The sequence below is a fragment of the Columba livia genome, chromosome Z (genome assembly GCF_036013475.1).
Source record: "Columba livia isolate bColLiv1 breed racing homer chromosome Z, bColLiv1.pat.W.v2, whole genome shotgun sequence".
Taxonomy (NCBI): domain Eukaryota; kingdom Metazoa; phylum Chordata; class Aves; order Columbiformes; family Columbidae; genus Columba; species Columba livia.
The window spans coordinates 3,153,942-3,169,671 of record NC_088642.1 but is presented as its reverse complement, the minus strand read 5'-3'; the positions used below and the strand labels follow the sequence as shown (position 1 = coordinate 3,169,671).

Here is a 15,730-nt window from a genome sequence, read left to right as displayed (position 1 = left end):
GGAGAGAAACATTATAAAAATCATCCTTCTGCTTGTAAAATGAAGAATAGTGTGTTATAAAAAACTGACCATCAACAAACGTTCAGCACCACAACCGATGCTCCTACCCCTGATTACAGTCAGTTTTTGTAGATGAGGGAAGAAGAAGTTATGTTAGATGAGGGAAGAAGAAGATGTTAGATGTTAGAAGATGCGAGTCCCTGGAAGAATGAAAGACTACACAAGAAGCTCTTATAACTATCTTATAATCACTCAAATAAGTAGAAATATTTAACAGTGGTGTTATTGTAGGTCCTCTAACCCAGACTGGAATATGCTCACAGTGGCTTTACCAATGAAGGAACCAGGCTGCCGTGTCTGGCTCAATCTAGGAGCTTCCAGCCTTAATCTGTTCGCTTCCTGAGTAACAAAGATCCAGAGATTCCACTGAGACTTCAAACTCTGTACACGTAAGTTCAGCGAGACTTCTCATTCCTGATAGAGCTTCTTGAAATGGTGTTTACTTCCGCAATTGCTTTGCTCTGGGCAGCTTTATTGCATTGCCACTTGCCCTACACTGTTCCTTTTGTTCGATTACAAAACATACCCTGCTCCCAGATAAACAGATGTGAACTTTTCAGTGCAGTTTGGCAGATGTTCTCAATGTGGCCAAGTTACAAGCAAGCCAACTGGTAGCCCTTATTTAATTCACTAGAGGAAATCCGCCTGCATTCTTCCTGAAGCAGAAAAACACTTTGTTCCTTGTACTTTCCCTTCCTCTTCATTCTGCTTTTCAGACAGAATTGAATGAACACTACGACTAAATTTTCAGTCTTTGATAAATCATATCTATTTCTACATCCATTTCACCATATTTAATGTTATAATATAATTTAAAATGATCATAAATATAAGAAGCCTTGTAATGATAAATTATGATAAGGTAGGAAGCATTATTAATTTCATTCAGAAGCATGAAACTCCTGGCAAAGACATTATATAATTTTCCAGCAATGTCTTTTTATTCATTTCACAAAGTCAGGTGCCTTATTTATGAGACCAACTCTGAATGAACTTGTTTATTTGGTACATGTAGACAAGAAACTGTCTTTCAATAGCACAAATAATCACATAATCCATCTCAAATTTACCCTGGTCTTTGCAAAATGCTCATTTTTACAGGTTGAATTTTCAGAAAGAGTCATTTTGGGCAGAACTATTTTAAACCAATGACAACAGCAATCTCACTGATTTAAGGAGAGCAGAATAAAGGCAGCACACAGACAGTACTTTTGAAAATCACATGTGCTGCTTTTATGTATTAGTATCAATACCAGATATTCTTGTAAACCTTCCAGTGAAAGAGCAGAAATAATATCATGTGGCATATTCTACTAGTCATTCAGTCACAACAAATCACAGGCAATCAAAAAGCTGAAAGGCCTTCCTGAAGTGCCTGTCTCTCTTCATTGCCAAGTAAGGCCTCCAATGTACATATCTCTGTTAAATGCTTAATATTTTGTGAGATGGAGTCGGGCACATCTGAAGTGCAGGCAAAATCTGAAGAGATTGCTTGACCTTAGCATAGTATATAAAAAAAATAGCTAAAGAACTCATCAGCTTTCTGATTAATATCTTTAAAGGAATTGCAGGTTGCTAGAAAAAAGCCTATGAGGAAAAGAAAAGTTAAAATCACGCTTAATATATAACTATATGCCCTTGATTATCTGAATTTCAAGATGAAATCGAGTTTAGTGGGACAGTCGAGACTTCAAACCTACAGGCTGATTGAGGTGAGAGGTTAAAAAGTTTAAAAAATCTAAGGCAACATATTAAGGAACCCTTCAGCTTTAAAAGCAGTGCCACCCTGGAAAACCCCAAAAGTTTGTAGTGAAATTATTCATCGCCTTTCAATGATTATTATATCATACAGCTTCAACTTAAAACTAGTAGGATTTTCTTTCCACAGTTCTGAAAATCAACACAAATTACAGACTTTTTCTACTCTTTACACGTTTAACTGGCATCCGTTTCAGAGATTTTCTAACGCTGTATTGGTCACGTAGCTTTTTGCTGCCATAAATGCATCTATCACAGTCTTTTATTTATATAGAAATATCGTAAAGCAGAATATTCAGGGTGGTATTTTGAGGCCACAGCAAATGGTCCGCAGCTTGCTTGATGAAAAAAATTGCAGGACTGGTTTCTGTTAGTGGTCTAAAAATTATGTGAATCATCAGTTGCAAAGAAACAGTTGCCCCATCATTTACCTTACTACAGAAAGACGTTTTTGCTGTAGAGTGGCTTAGTAATAAAGTTGTACTTCTTCTCTTCCCATGCATCATTCACTAGAAATCAGATCCAAATAGTTAATCTACTGAAACATGCATAAACCTGCTGTCTTCAGAGGATCCCCTCAGAGGCCTTAGTGGTGAGTTTAGAGAAGTACAGCTGCTAAATAAAAGGGGCTACAGATCAATCTCAGTTGACTGCCGTATCTTAACAGTACTAATGCTGCACAGGAGAAAATATTTTAGACAACACATTTGAACAAGACACAAATAAGACTCTAGATGTACAGAACAAGCTAAGTTGTTGGCTAAGGTGCTGCCATCCTTACCCAGGCAGGGTTCGAATTTGAAGTGTTCCAGGGAAAATCCTACATATAAATAGGCGAAGACAGACTTGAGATCTTCAGGAAACATCCATGTAGAAGCTATATAGTGATCATAAGACAGTGTCACACCTGATATATCACACTCTGTGTGAAAAGACAGATGTTATTAGCTCAAAACCAGACCAAACGGTCTGCCTTCTACACGGCTAACCTGGATGATAGCTGGAGAAGGTCCAGTCTGTCTACACAAGTCCACATACAAATAGCCTTCGATAACACCCATCCTCCAAACCACTGGATGTTGTTAAAATTAGACCAAAGTACATCAGGCACTGCACGGGAAAAACCTATGTGTGTGTATGAAAAGAAGTGGACCCAGGGCAAAACAGGGCAAGAGAAAACAGATTAAAAACTCTGAGAAACACTGGAAGCAAGAAAAGGTTCCTCCTGTTCCATCAAGGCTTCTCCTGACACACAGGTTTTAATCAGCAGAGTAATATCTTCCTGTTCCAATAAGACTTACTGAAGCAGGACTCCAGCTCTTTGTACCCTCAGTACAAGGGTGACACAGTATCGGGTACAGATTGGTGCAGCTTATTTTCATGAAGCATCAGCTACACTTCTGCAAACCTTTTTCAAAGTTTTTCAAACCTCCAAAATTTTCTACTGTCTCCTCTTACACTGCCATAAACACAGAACAATTAATCACTTACACAAAATCAATTTAGATTCTCCAGGGCCATATCACAGCATATGAAAAAATTCAAGTCAGTGCACAAGGAAGATACAAAAATAATATACCACTTCAGTTTCATGTATGCCCTTAAACTGTATGCTGAGTGGCACACAGCCCTTGGGCTAAGCTATTTCTATAGGCGCAACTTGAATTCTTCAGACACAATTCAGTTGATTATGTTGATTTATTTTAGCGAAATTACAACCAGACAATGTTAGGTACGGCACTCTCCATATCTATGGCTGAAGGTGATGCTGTGGAGGAGAGAATGGGGACAGTCATTGCTTCAGAAATGCAAAACAACGCTGTGCTCTTAGTAAAATAAAAATGTGGGAAGAGGAATGGCTAGCGCCTGCAATAAGATTTTTGTAGGTAATGTACAGGTTGAAAGATAAGTTGTGTAAGAGCTGTCATTTTTAAATGGAAAAGAGGTTATGTAAAGAATAAAATGCCCATGAAGATGGCAAGTCAGTAAATACTGAGGGGAATTTTCAGAGAGGCTGTTAACTTGGAAGCTATTCAACAGTTCTGTAAGGTTTGTTTTCCTACACAGACTGGCATAACTTGAGGAAAAAAAAGAGAGGAAAATAATGTTAATTTCAATTACATTTATAGGATCACGGCTGAGCATGAGCTGTGCAAAATAGTTCTTAAAAATGTGTGTGCACACACACAGGCACAAGGAGAAGCTTTTGTAATCAGCTATCAGGTCTTCAGAAAGAACTCGCCATGTTGGCTGAGAACCGTGCACAGAGCTGAAGTCCACTCTGTATAAAGAATACCACACAAGCACTGCCCAGTTCCTCAGAACAAAATAACAGCGTTTTTCCTCCTCTGTGATACAACCAGGTTGATTAAAGGAAGCTCTCTGAGGTCTAATTCATGACCCCTGGAAGATACACTAAAAGAAAAATGAGCCTTTGGTTACAAAAATCTTGCCAGGAAAATATCTAGTAAACATTTCCTCTTGTTTTGGAAAAGAGATGAATAAAACAGCATGTGTAAAGTCACAGGGACTGAATGATAAGAAGCTCTCAGCCTTTTTCTTTCTTGGCAAAGACTTTGGTCAAATACATTATTTTGTTTTGAATACAGGCACAGCTAAGGCAGCAAACACATTGAGCTTATAGCCTGTTCAGTTTGAATTTGTTACATATCTGGCTGAAGAAGCTCTGGAGCTCTCCGATGGAGCTTTTCCTCTGTTACAGTACTGCTTTCAGGAGTATGGTGCAACTAATACTTGCTCTTTGATAAAATGAGTAATGCCTTCGAGGTAACAGGTAATTCTGAACTCCCGCTGGCCAGTTATGACCACTGAAATTGCTGTTGGATAAAATATATATATATGCGGGTCAGAATTTCCTAATCACATTACAGGATCAGAGAATTCTAGACTGGCTGGGGTCGGAAGGGGCCTCTGGAGATCATCCAGTCCAACCCACCTGCTCAAGCAGGGTCACCAGAGCAGATCACACAGGATCGTGTCCAGGCGGGTTTGAATGTCTCACAGAAGGAGACTCCACAACCTCTCTGGGCAGCCTGGGCCAGGCTCTGGCACCTCAAAGGAAAGAAGTTTCTCCTCATATTCAGATGGAACCTCCTGTGCTTCAGTCTGTGCCCGTTGCCCCTCACCCTGTCATTGGGCACCACTGAACAGAGTCTGGCCCATCCTCTTGACACCCACCCTGGAGATATTTATCACATTGATAAGATCCCTCTCAGCTTCTCTTCTCCAGCTGAACAGCCCCAGCTCTCTCAGTCTCTCCTCATTAGAAAGATGCTCCAGACCGCTCAGCATCTTGGCACATTCCCATATTCTGTTCTTTACCAATTGCTTGCTACTGCTATTTTGATATCTTAAATGCATTTAATTGTGTTAAACTTTATCTGAGTTAAATTCTGCAAGTTCTCCTTGGGCAACAGCTCTGTTGAAAGTTTAATAACAGGACAGCATTTTTCCATGCCTGAAGCTGGAAGCAGTTTCTGACAGGACCATTCCTTCTGTATGGCTGATACAGCCCTTTGTTCCAACCATAGTGCTTCATATATAATAATATGCTTGCACAGTAGCTTGGTTTGACATTCTTCTTTTCTGATCTTCAATTCTTAGGAGTATTACTGTGTAAATTTTCTCTTAGTTTGCTCCCAGAAGCTGGTGCTTTCAGTGAAGACATTCACTCACTCTGTGCTTGACAATTTAATTACCTAATATTTCTAAAAGACAATCATGGGCAAAACTCTGTATTAAAAATGTGAAGCACTGTTATTACTTGCGTGTCTTTCCTGACCGAAAGTTGCTTTTAAAGGGATGAGACGCCACCTTCGCTTCTCCACAAGGAATCGATCAGTCATTTAACTCATTTTTAAAAGTAACTAGTAAGGGGCTGTGCCACCGAGACTGAATACCTGTGCAAAGCAAGCGATCAAACCTGCTACTAAACATAATAAGAGGGAAAGATACAGAGAAGATACAGAGAAGGTAGGATTACTAAATGCCTTTTTTGTCTCTGTCTCCACTGCCTGAGGCTGTTCTGAGGAGCCTCGTACCCCTGAGGCCCCACAGGAAGGCAGGACAATGGAGGAGTTTGCCTCGGCTGATGAGGACTGGGTTAGGGAGCAATTAAGTCATCTGGACATCCATAAATCCATGGGTCGGATGGGATGCACCCGCGGGTGCTGAGGCAACTGGCTGAAGTCATTGCTGGACCATTCTCCATCATCTTTGCCAAGTCTTGGGAAACGGGAGAGGTGCCTGAGGAGCGGAGGAAAGCAAATGTTACTCCAGTCTTCAGAAAGGGCAATAAGGAGGACCCGGGTAACTATAGACCGGTCAGCCTCACCTCCATCCCTGGAAAGGTGATGGAACAACTTATCCTTGGTGCCATCTCAAGGCATATCAGGGATAAGAGGGTCATTAGGGGCAGTCAACATGGCTTCACCAAGGGGAAGTCATGCTTAACCAACCTCAGCCTTTTATGAGGACATAACCAGGTGGACAGATGATGGCAAAGCAGTGGATGTGGTCTATCTTGATTTCAGTAAAGCATTTGACACAGTCTTCCACAGCATCCTCGCTGCTAAACTGAGGAAGTGTGGACTGGATGATCGGGTAGTGAGGTCGACTGTGGACTGGCTGAAGGGAAGAAGCTGGAGAGTCGTGGCCAATGGGGCAGAGTCCAGTTGAGGCCTGGATCTAGTGCAGTGCCTCAGGGGGCAGTGCTGGGGCCAGTACTGTTCAATATATTCATCAACTGCTTGGATGAGTGGATAGAGTGCACATCAGCAAGTTTGCTGGTGACACCAAGCTGGGAGGAGTGGCTGACACGCCAGAGGCTGTGCTGCCATCAGAGACCTGGACAGGCTGGAGAGTTGGGCCGGAAAATGTAATGAAATGTAACAAGGGAAAGTGTAGAGTCTTGAATCTGGGCAGGAAAATCCCCAGGATCAGCTATAAATTGGGGAACGACCTGTTGAACAGCAATGTTGGGAAAAAGGACCTGGGGGTCCTGGGGACAGCAGGGTGACCATGAGCCAACACTGGGCCCTTGTGGCCAGGAAGCCAATGGTACCTGGGGTGGGTTAGAAGGGGGTGGTCAGTAGGTCAGAGAGGTTCTCCTGCCCCTCTGCTCTGCCCTGGGGAAACCACACCTGGAATATTGTGTCCAGTTGTGGCCCCTCTGTTCCAGCAGGACAGGGAACTGCTGGAGAGAGTCCAGCGCAGCCACCAAGATGCTGAAGGGAGTGGAGCATCTCCCGTGTGAGGAAAGGCTGAGGGAGCTGGGGCTCTGGAGCTGGACAAGAGGAGACTGAGGGGGGACTCATTCATGTTTACAGATATATAAAGGGTGAGTATCAGGAGGATGGAGCCAGGCTCTTCTCAGTGACAACCAGTGACAGGACAAGGGGCAATGGGTACAAACTGGAACACAGAAGGTTCCACTTAAATATGTGATACAGGGAATTGACAATTAACTAATTAACACTGAAAGAACTAACACTTGACAGTTAGAGAGCTAACCCTTTAGCCCACATCATTATTGCCTAGTCTTGCTTAGCTCTGTGTATCTTATTGTAGGAGAAACAGGAGTTCGCTGACGCCTTGCAAAGATAATAATCCTTGGGTGCATCCTTGGGTGAACAAGATAACAGAAACTTGGGCACAGGACAGGAGATACACCAGTTTTAACCAACTCAGCAGTCTGAGTCCCAACCAACTCATCACACTGGACCAAAGGTGACTGTGTACAGAGAAGAGGACCCGGGTTCACGATCACCGCGCAGCTGCAACCAGGAGGAGCCAGAGGTGGACACTATGGAAATGGTCTCCTGGAACTCATTGTAATAAGAACCGCCTTCTCAGGGACAGGTTATGAATATGTATAGATGTTCCTAAAACTTTCATGAATATGTCACATTTTACTGTATTTAACCAAGCTCACAACTACTGTAAAATACACATGTATTAGGTGAAATGATTCCCCATGTCTCCAACATTGTAAATAAATAGGTAAAATACATACCTTCCCTACAACCTCAAGGGTTTTAAGGTCAGTTCCGCGCCTCATGTGAGAAGAAACTTCTTCATGGTGAGGGTGCCAGAGCCTGGACCAGGTGGCCAAGGGCGTTGTGGAGTCTCCTTCTGTGCAGACATTCCAACCCGCCTGGACACCTTCCTGTGTAACCTCATCTGGGTGTTCCTGCACCATGGGGGGATTGGACTGGATGAGCTTTCCAGGTCCCTTCCAATCCCTGACATTCTGCGATTCTGCGAAAACTGAGGGCGGCCGCCTCGGTCTCTCTGAGGGGAAGGGCCGGGGCTCCATCTGCCGTTCACACGGGAGCTGACAGAATCACCGCCATGGCCAGAGCCGGGACTCTTTCCCACTCCCGCACCACACGCGGGACCCTGGAGTTCGCTGCCACGGGGGAACTAACGGCACCGACAGCCCCTGTGGCGAGGGAAGAGTCCCGTCCCGGGACTGCGGCCGCCGCCCCTGCGAGGGACGCGGGAGACTCTCGGGGTGCGCCCGGTGACTGGGGGGGGCACGGCCGCCATCTTTGCGGCTGCTCCTGTCACAGGGGCGGCGGGTCGGGGCAGCCCAGTTGGGAACACGGTGATTTTCAGGGGTATTCTCCTTATTCTGTCCCAACCCTGGGGAGTGTTTGAGGAGGGGGAAGGAGGAGGCGGCGGTTCCCGCCTTCCCGCTGCTGACAGGAGTGCGGGGTGGCGGCCCGCCTGTGGGACTGCGGCACCGCTGAGCTTATTAATTTGCTTTTCCCTCCCCTCTCATGCTCTTTTACTATAAGAGTACCAGGTGCACGAGTAGGGAGGCTGTTGCTTCTCTCTCTTTCCTCCTTTTTGCAGGTGTGTGGAGTTATGAGGGGAGGAAACGAATTGAAATTGTGCCAGGGAAGGTTCAGATTGGATATGAGGAAAAACTCTGTCAGGAATTGGAACAGGCTGCCCAGGGCAATGGTGGAGTCACCATCCCTGGAGGGGCTGAACAGATGAGGAGATTAAGTTCTCAGGACATGGGTCAGTGCCAGAGGTGGGTTAATTGTCCTACTCGATGATTTTGAGAGTCCCTTCCAACCAAAATGACTCTGTAAGTCCACCTCAGTGTAAGAATTCAAGTGTAAGAATTTGAGTGTAAGAATTTGAGGTACAATCCTGACCATCAGTGTTTATAAAAGATAGGAGATAAAAGCATTGCATCCACTGAGGCTGGGAAAAGGCTGTGTCTGTGTGTGAATATATGTATTATACGATGTGTATTATATGTACTGTGTATACATATGTAGTATACAGTATCTTGGGGAAGAATGGTCTGACCTGAATCACATCAGTATTTTCTTAGGAAAATCGGGCTGTTAGAAACACTAGAGGGTGGGTTGCTTTGTTTCGTTTTTGATTTATTTTTCCCCTTAGCAAGCCTGCCCCGTTATTTTAAATTGGCGCAGTTCTAATAATGCGTTTCACCTGGTTTTGAATCGCTTTATTCTAGTGAATCAGAATTTACCAGCTTGTTTCTGTGATAAACAGAAGCTTGTACATCTTTGCATTTCTTGATGATCAGTGCTATTAGAACACTTTTTTCTTTCTTTTTACTTTTTTTTTTTCCTTTTATTCTTTTCCCCTTTCCTTTTCCCCTTCTTTTTTCCCCCTTTTTTTCCCCTTCTTTCCCCCTTTCTTTTTAATTCTTGTCAACTTTCATTGTATCAATATTATCCTTTGCTGAAATTGACATTCTAGTTACCTGTGTCAGCTTCAGTAAATGTTTTCATTTTTCTTTGTTTTTAGAAGAAGTATATCTGAATTGAAGCAATGTAGTGATGCGTTGCAATAAGAATTTGAAAGTCTGTAAGAGAAAGAGGTGCCCTGTAGAAGAGGAAGGCAGTCTACTCTGGAGGTGTTGCTGATAGCCAGGGATGAGCAACACTGCAGTATGGGCTTCTCAAATGGTGTAACACGATAATTAAAAGGTCATTTTCTGGCTGTAGTGGCCATGAAACTTGAGGGATTTGGCAAAAGTGATGTTCTGTTCATAATAAAGTGGTGATGTTTCTCCCTTTAACAAATACTGTTTTCATCTCCTTTGTTTTTTGTTGCACACAGAATATATTAATCCCTCTGAAGGGAGCAGTTCATGGCAAGATAACTTTGATCCAGTTGCTGCCTATCACAGAAGATCAGAAACTCTGCAACAGCTCTTTAATGAAAAACATTTAAAGTTAAAATTATTAATTTTTATTCAGGCTTTGTGTTTTCAGTTGCATTTATGACCAAAAAACATTGTGATGCCAGTGCCTCTCTCTGTTGTAGAACGGTACATATGGTAAACTGTTTTGACATTTCTGTAAATGAAGTGGTAAATGAAACGTGTGGAAGTGGGCAGCATTTATTAATACATAATCTTGAAGTCCGTGCCAGAATGCCTGGTAAGACATTAATAGCAATGCCTGAACTGAGCTCTTTATCTTTTCTAATATATTTTATTAACAAGCAATTTAGGGGGAAGTTAAGAATGGTTTACCCAGTTTTATTAACAAGAACAGCTGCTATGATATAACAAAGTGAATTAAAAGTGAGCCAGCAGTCTTAAAGTGTTAAGAATACTCATTTCGGCCAAGGGATGAGCCAAAAAATAATAAAGGACTGCCATTTACCTCAACCTGGGTGTCAGTATTAGCTTCCTCCAGTCACACCATGACTTAAAGGTTCTTTTCCATCTCCAACCCAAGCTGTTCCAGCTCCACCACAAAGTGATAGTAATATATTAATGACTTATTGAAACAACAAGCAACCAAACCCATAAAACTAACGTTCTATATCATGTCTTGTTTAATGGTCATGCTGTGTATCTTGTTTCCATTCTACTTTTACAATAGTGGGACAAAATTATCCCTGATGGATAATAAGGTGCCGTTGTTTTGGGGCACAAATGAAGTATTTTACAACTCTGATACTATCCTATCTCAGATTATAAGAGTAGCTTCTGTAGGAGAAAATCCATCCTGCCAGAGGAATACATCTGTAAAGTTTACATTTAGAACTAACATAAATGGTCATGCAGAGGAGGCCTATATGATTAAAATATAAGGAAGAAATAAACTGTTGTTGTTATCTCCGTTCCTTCCCCCAAAAGAAAACTACAGTGTAGACTGTGTATATAAATATGTTAGAAACTTGTAGACAATTAAAAAATACAGGTTTTAGTTCAAGATGTGATATCTAGTTAAATGTTTATCAGAAGTTAATTTCACTTGTTCTGTTAAGGAAGTGTATAATTAGCAAATACAAAGAGCACGTGGGTATATTTCTCAACACTTAAGTATTTATTTACATTATTATATAAACGTATATAGCACAGCTCTAGCACTATACTTAATTCTCGTTAAGAGTACTGATTTTTTTTAGCACGAGGCAATTTAAAAACAAGGAAAATGATAAAAGTAGGGCAGAAAAATAGTGATGCCATTTTCTCTAAATGGAAAAGAAAGAGAAGAAAGAAATATTTAAAGGTCTCAGAAGTAAGTGTGTAAATTTTGCTTGAGTGAAACTTTGAATGCCAGGCCACCCTAGAAAATAAATGTTATTGTTTTTTATTAAACTGAAGAATAACAACCTAACAGAACAAATTCAGAAATGAAGCACCTTCGAGGTGGATCAGTGACAAAACTGTAAGCATACTCTAAAAATCTTCTTTTTTTACTGAATTTTACTCAGCAGAAAAATAAGAAGTGGGTTGGTTGTTTTCTCCATTTCAGACTTTGAGGTAGGAAAGAAAATATTAATGTAAGAGAGAGTGGGGAAATGATACATTTTTGGGGGAAAAGGCCAGGCTGCTGCTATTTAATTCAGAAACTTGTCATTTTTAAAAAGAACTTGGCTATTTTAATTAGTATTCCTTTTTTTAGCAAGAACCATTTTCTTGAGAAAAATTTGTGCTGAGAAAGTTGAACTTTAGAGCCAAAATTAGTATAGGACATATATCAGTAGTGTATCTGTTCACGTAAAAAAACCAAACCAAAACACCGCCACATTTTTGTCTCCTGCATATCTTTTGAGCTGGGTTGATTTGGGTTTTGTTTGTTTGTTTTAATTCATATTTTATCCTTGCAAGAAGGCAGGTTCCCTGTGTTCAGGTGCATTCATTAAGACCCAGACTGTGTTGGAAACCTTTATTGATGTGACAACAGAAATGCATGTTTCATTATTTTTGTGTCACAGACAAGGAACCTATTTAACTGTTCCTACTGGTATATTTTTCTTCACTTGTTTGCTTGTTTAATATTCCTCCCAATTATGTTTTTCTCCATGTCCCTAGGAAAGACTTCATGCATTAAAGGGATCTGCAAGAATAACCATGTTAACTGCACTGCTGTGACCTACGGGTGACTCGTTACAGAATGAGACAGGCCGAGATTAGTAAGATCTCATCTTCTTTTGCGAAGCTGTCACGTGTTTAAGAGATTATCACCAGGGCTTCTGAGGGTTGAGATTTTTCTCCTGCAAACCGAAGTAAGGGAAATGTTCTTAGCAAGAGATAAGAAGAATTATGGAAATGAGAAAAAATTCTGGGATATCATTTGTGAAAGGGGCCCTAAAATGTTGCTTTTTTGGTAGTTAAGTCTTTAAAGAGGTTTTAACTGAGCTGGATCACTGGTTTCTAGAGCTGGTATATTGGCTACAAAAGGAGGAGACCCAGCCTCTTCTCAAAACCGTGAAGGGTGGCTCACCTGAAAGTGGAGAGCAGGTGTGGGACGAAGATCTGGAGAGGAGAAGGATGTGTGTGGAAGTTCTGATGGGAGCTGCAGTTTGAAGCTATGTGTGTAAACCCCCCTGGAACATTTGGCAGGGATGAGCTGTTCTGTCTACGCAGGTGGATTCTTTTTTGTGGCAGTTGACATTTTGTGAGACAAAATCTGAGCCATATTTTAAGTTATGCCTCCACTCTTTGCTCTTATGAAAACTTGCCAAAAATGTGAACAACTATTTGTAATACTAAGCTACAAGGTCTCATCAACTTGGTTTCTTCTTTAGATTGTGAATTTAATCTCAAATTGGATGATGCAAAGAAACTTCTTCCAAGAAAGGGCTGTGGGGCATTGGAACAGGCTGCCCAGGACAGTGGTGGGGTCACCATCCCTGGAGGGGTTGAACAGAAACAGATGAGGGTCTTAGGGACATGGGTTAGTGGTAGACTTGACAGTGTTAGGTTAACGCTTGCACTCAATGATCTTAAAGGTCTTTTCCATGATTCTAAATACTAAAAGTTTAAAACTTCTTATTGACATTTGTATACTTTAAAAAGATGCAATAGCTCTTCCTCTCTTCCTCTCTTCCTCTCTTCCTCTCTTCCTCTCTTCCTCTCTTCCTCTCTTCCTCTCTTCCTCTCTTCCTCTCTTCCTCTCTTCCTCTCTTCCTCTCTTCCTCTCTTCCTCTCTTCCTCTCTTCCTCTCTTCCTCTCTTCCTCTCTTCCTCTCTTCCTCTCTTCCTCTCTTCCTCTTCTTCTCCTCTCTACTGTTCTTCTTCCTTTCATCTCTTCTCTTCTCTTCTCTTCTCTTCTCTTCTCTTCTCTTCTCTTCTCTTCTCTTCTCTTCTCTTCTCTTCTCTTCTCTTCTCTTCTCTTCTCTCTCTTCTCTTCTCTTCTCTTCTCTTCTCTTCTCTTCTCTTCTCTTCTCTTCTCTTCTCTTCTCTTCTACTTCTCTTCTCTTCTCTTCGTCTTCTCTTCTCTTCTCATTCTCTTCTCTTCTCTTCTCTTCTCTTCTCTTCCTCCTCTCCTCTCCTCTCCTCTCCTCTCCTCGTCCTCTCCTCTCCTCCCCTCCCCTCCCCTCCCCTCCCCTCCCCTCCCCTCCCCTCCCCTCCCCTCCTCTCCTCTCCTCTCCTCTCCTCTCCTCTCCTCTCCTCTCCTCTCCTCTCTCTCCTCCTCTCCTCTCCTCTCCTCTCCTCTCCTCTCCTCTCCTCTCCTCTCCTCTCCTCTCCTCTCCTCTCCTCTCCTCTCCTCTCCTCTCCTCTCCTCTCCTCTCCTCTCCTCTCCTCTCCTCTCCTCTCCTCTCTCCTCTCTCCTCTCCTCTCCTCTCCTCTCCTCTCCTCTCCTCTCCTCTCCTCTCCTCTCCTCTCCTCTCCTCCTCTCCTCTCCTCTCCTCTCCTCTCCTCTCCTCTCCTCTCCTCTCCTCTCTCTCCTCTCCTCTCCTCTCCTCTCCTCTTCTCCCTCTTCTGTTCCTCTCCTCTCCCTCCTTTTCTCCTCATCCCCTCACCTCCATATCAACTGTGGCAATCAACCATGACAGACTCTTTGGTGAGTAAAGTGGGTGTCATTGCTTCAACCAAGAGAAGCATGATTCAGACACACAGGAAGATGAGCAATAAAGATGTATCACAATCAAGCCTACATAAGAATTTGTTTGTATCACAGAACCATAGAATGTCCCGAGTTGGAAGGGACCCACAAGGATCATTGAGTCCAGCTCCTGTCCTTACACAGGACAACCCCACAGTTCACACCGTGTGTCTGAGGACGTTGTCCAGTCTCTTCTTGAACACTGTCAGGCTTGAGGTTGTGACACCTCCTTGGTGAGCCTGTTCCAGTGTCCAGCACCCTCTGGGTGAAGAACCTTTTCCTAATGTCCAACCTGACCCTCCCCTGGCACATCTTCCTGCCTTTCCCTCAGATCTGTCATTGGTCACCAGAGATAAGATCTCTGCCCTGTCCCTCCTCCTCCCCTTGTGAGGAACTTGTAACCACGATGAGCTCTCCCCTCAGTCTCCTCTTCTCCAGGCTGAACAAACCCAGTGACTTCAGCTGCTTCTCATATGGTTTCCCCTCAAAACCCTTCACTAACTTTGTAGCCCTCTCTTGTTTCTTTCTTTTCAGTCTGAAGACAGGAAAATGGTCTGCTCAAAGCCTGGCATCCTGTCAGATCTTTTTTAAGTTGACATGTGAATCAAGCTGTGCATTGCAGAACAGAAGTTCACAGTCTTCAGAGTGCAATCTGGGCAATTTTGGAGTAGACATTTTGAGTGATCTCAAGCAACCATTCTTACCTGCTTCTTATGTGGAGAAAGGTGCTTTCAGAAAGATTCTTAGTAGTAACGTTCCTTTTATTGGATTGCTTACAGACTAATTCCCTGTTCCTGAAAGCCACTGTGATGAGCTGTGCCTTGTTATTATTACCTCTGTCCTTGATGTGTGCAACTGTTAAGTTAAAAAGTTGTAAAGTGATTCAGAGCATGACTCTACACATGTCTGATGGTGTTATTATGCCATGACTACTATCTTCAGATACTTATTTTTGAATGAGAATAAAAATTAACTATACTCAAAGCAGAATTTTAGATCCTAAGAATTTCAGAAGTTGAAATATTGAAGTCTTCTTGTGTTTTTTCCTGTAAGTACACTGAGAAATATTTGCACTGTAACACAGCAGGGGTAGATCCCTGACCAATGCAAGTTTTAAACTCAGCAAATTATGAAACATTATTAAATTAATATAAATAATTGCTTTCTCTTACAGGGAAACTTCTATGTATCATGAACTCTCCAACAACAACTTGAACTTCATCAAATAGTGTAGGGTTGGTTCAGGTTTTCTTATTAACTTAATTGACTCCCCTGGACATGTTGAATTCTTCTCTGAAGTTACAGCAGCTCTTTGTGCCCTTGTTGTGGTTGACAGTATTTCAGGTAAGCACACTCTTCTAATTGTTATAGAAAGATCTCAGTATATTTAATTATCTTCCTCTTAAGAAAAAAAAAAATAAAAATCATGAATGATGGAAGAAGCGTCTTTCTCTGAAATATTAACTTCTAATGGTATGAATTGTGATTTGCAGTCTTAGCCTATGGCCTTTGCTGTATCTTAGAGGATTACATCTGCTTGGTATCCAGCTTGTG

The 15,730-nt window shown here is 42.2% G+C and overlaps 2 long non-coding RNA genes across 2 annotated transcripts; one reads left to right on the top strand and one right to left on the bottom strand.

Annotated features, from left to right (window-relative positions):
* Window positions 1-3,501: 3,501 nt before the first annotated feature.
* Window positions 3,502-7,981, bottom strand: LOC110357423 (uncharacterized). Its single transcript, XR_010469163.1, has 2 exons — window positions 7,853-7,981; window positions 3,502-6,084 (listed from the first exon to the last, which is right to left on the bottom strand). It is a non-coding gene; the product is annotated as an uncharacterized LOC110357423 (long non-coding RNA).
* A 252-nt stretch (window positions 7,982-8,233) lies between these two features.
* Window positions 8,234-13,526, top strand: LOC110357424 (uncharacterized). The gene is made up of 3 exons (XR_010469162.1): window positions 8,234-8,353; window positions 8,698-8,881; window positions 9,634-13,526. It is a non-coding gene; the product is annotated as an uncharacterized LOC110357424 (long non-coding RNA).
* Window positions 13,527-15,730: the final 2,204 nt, after the last annotated feature.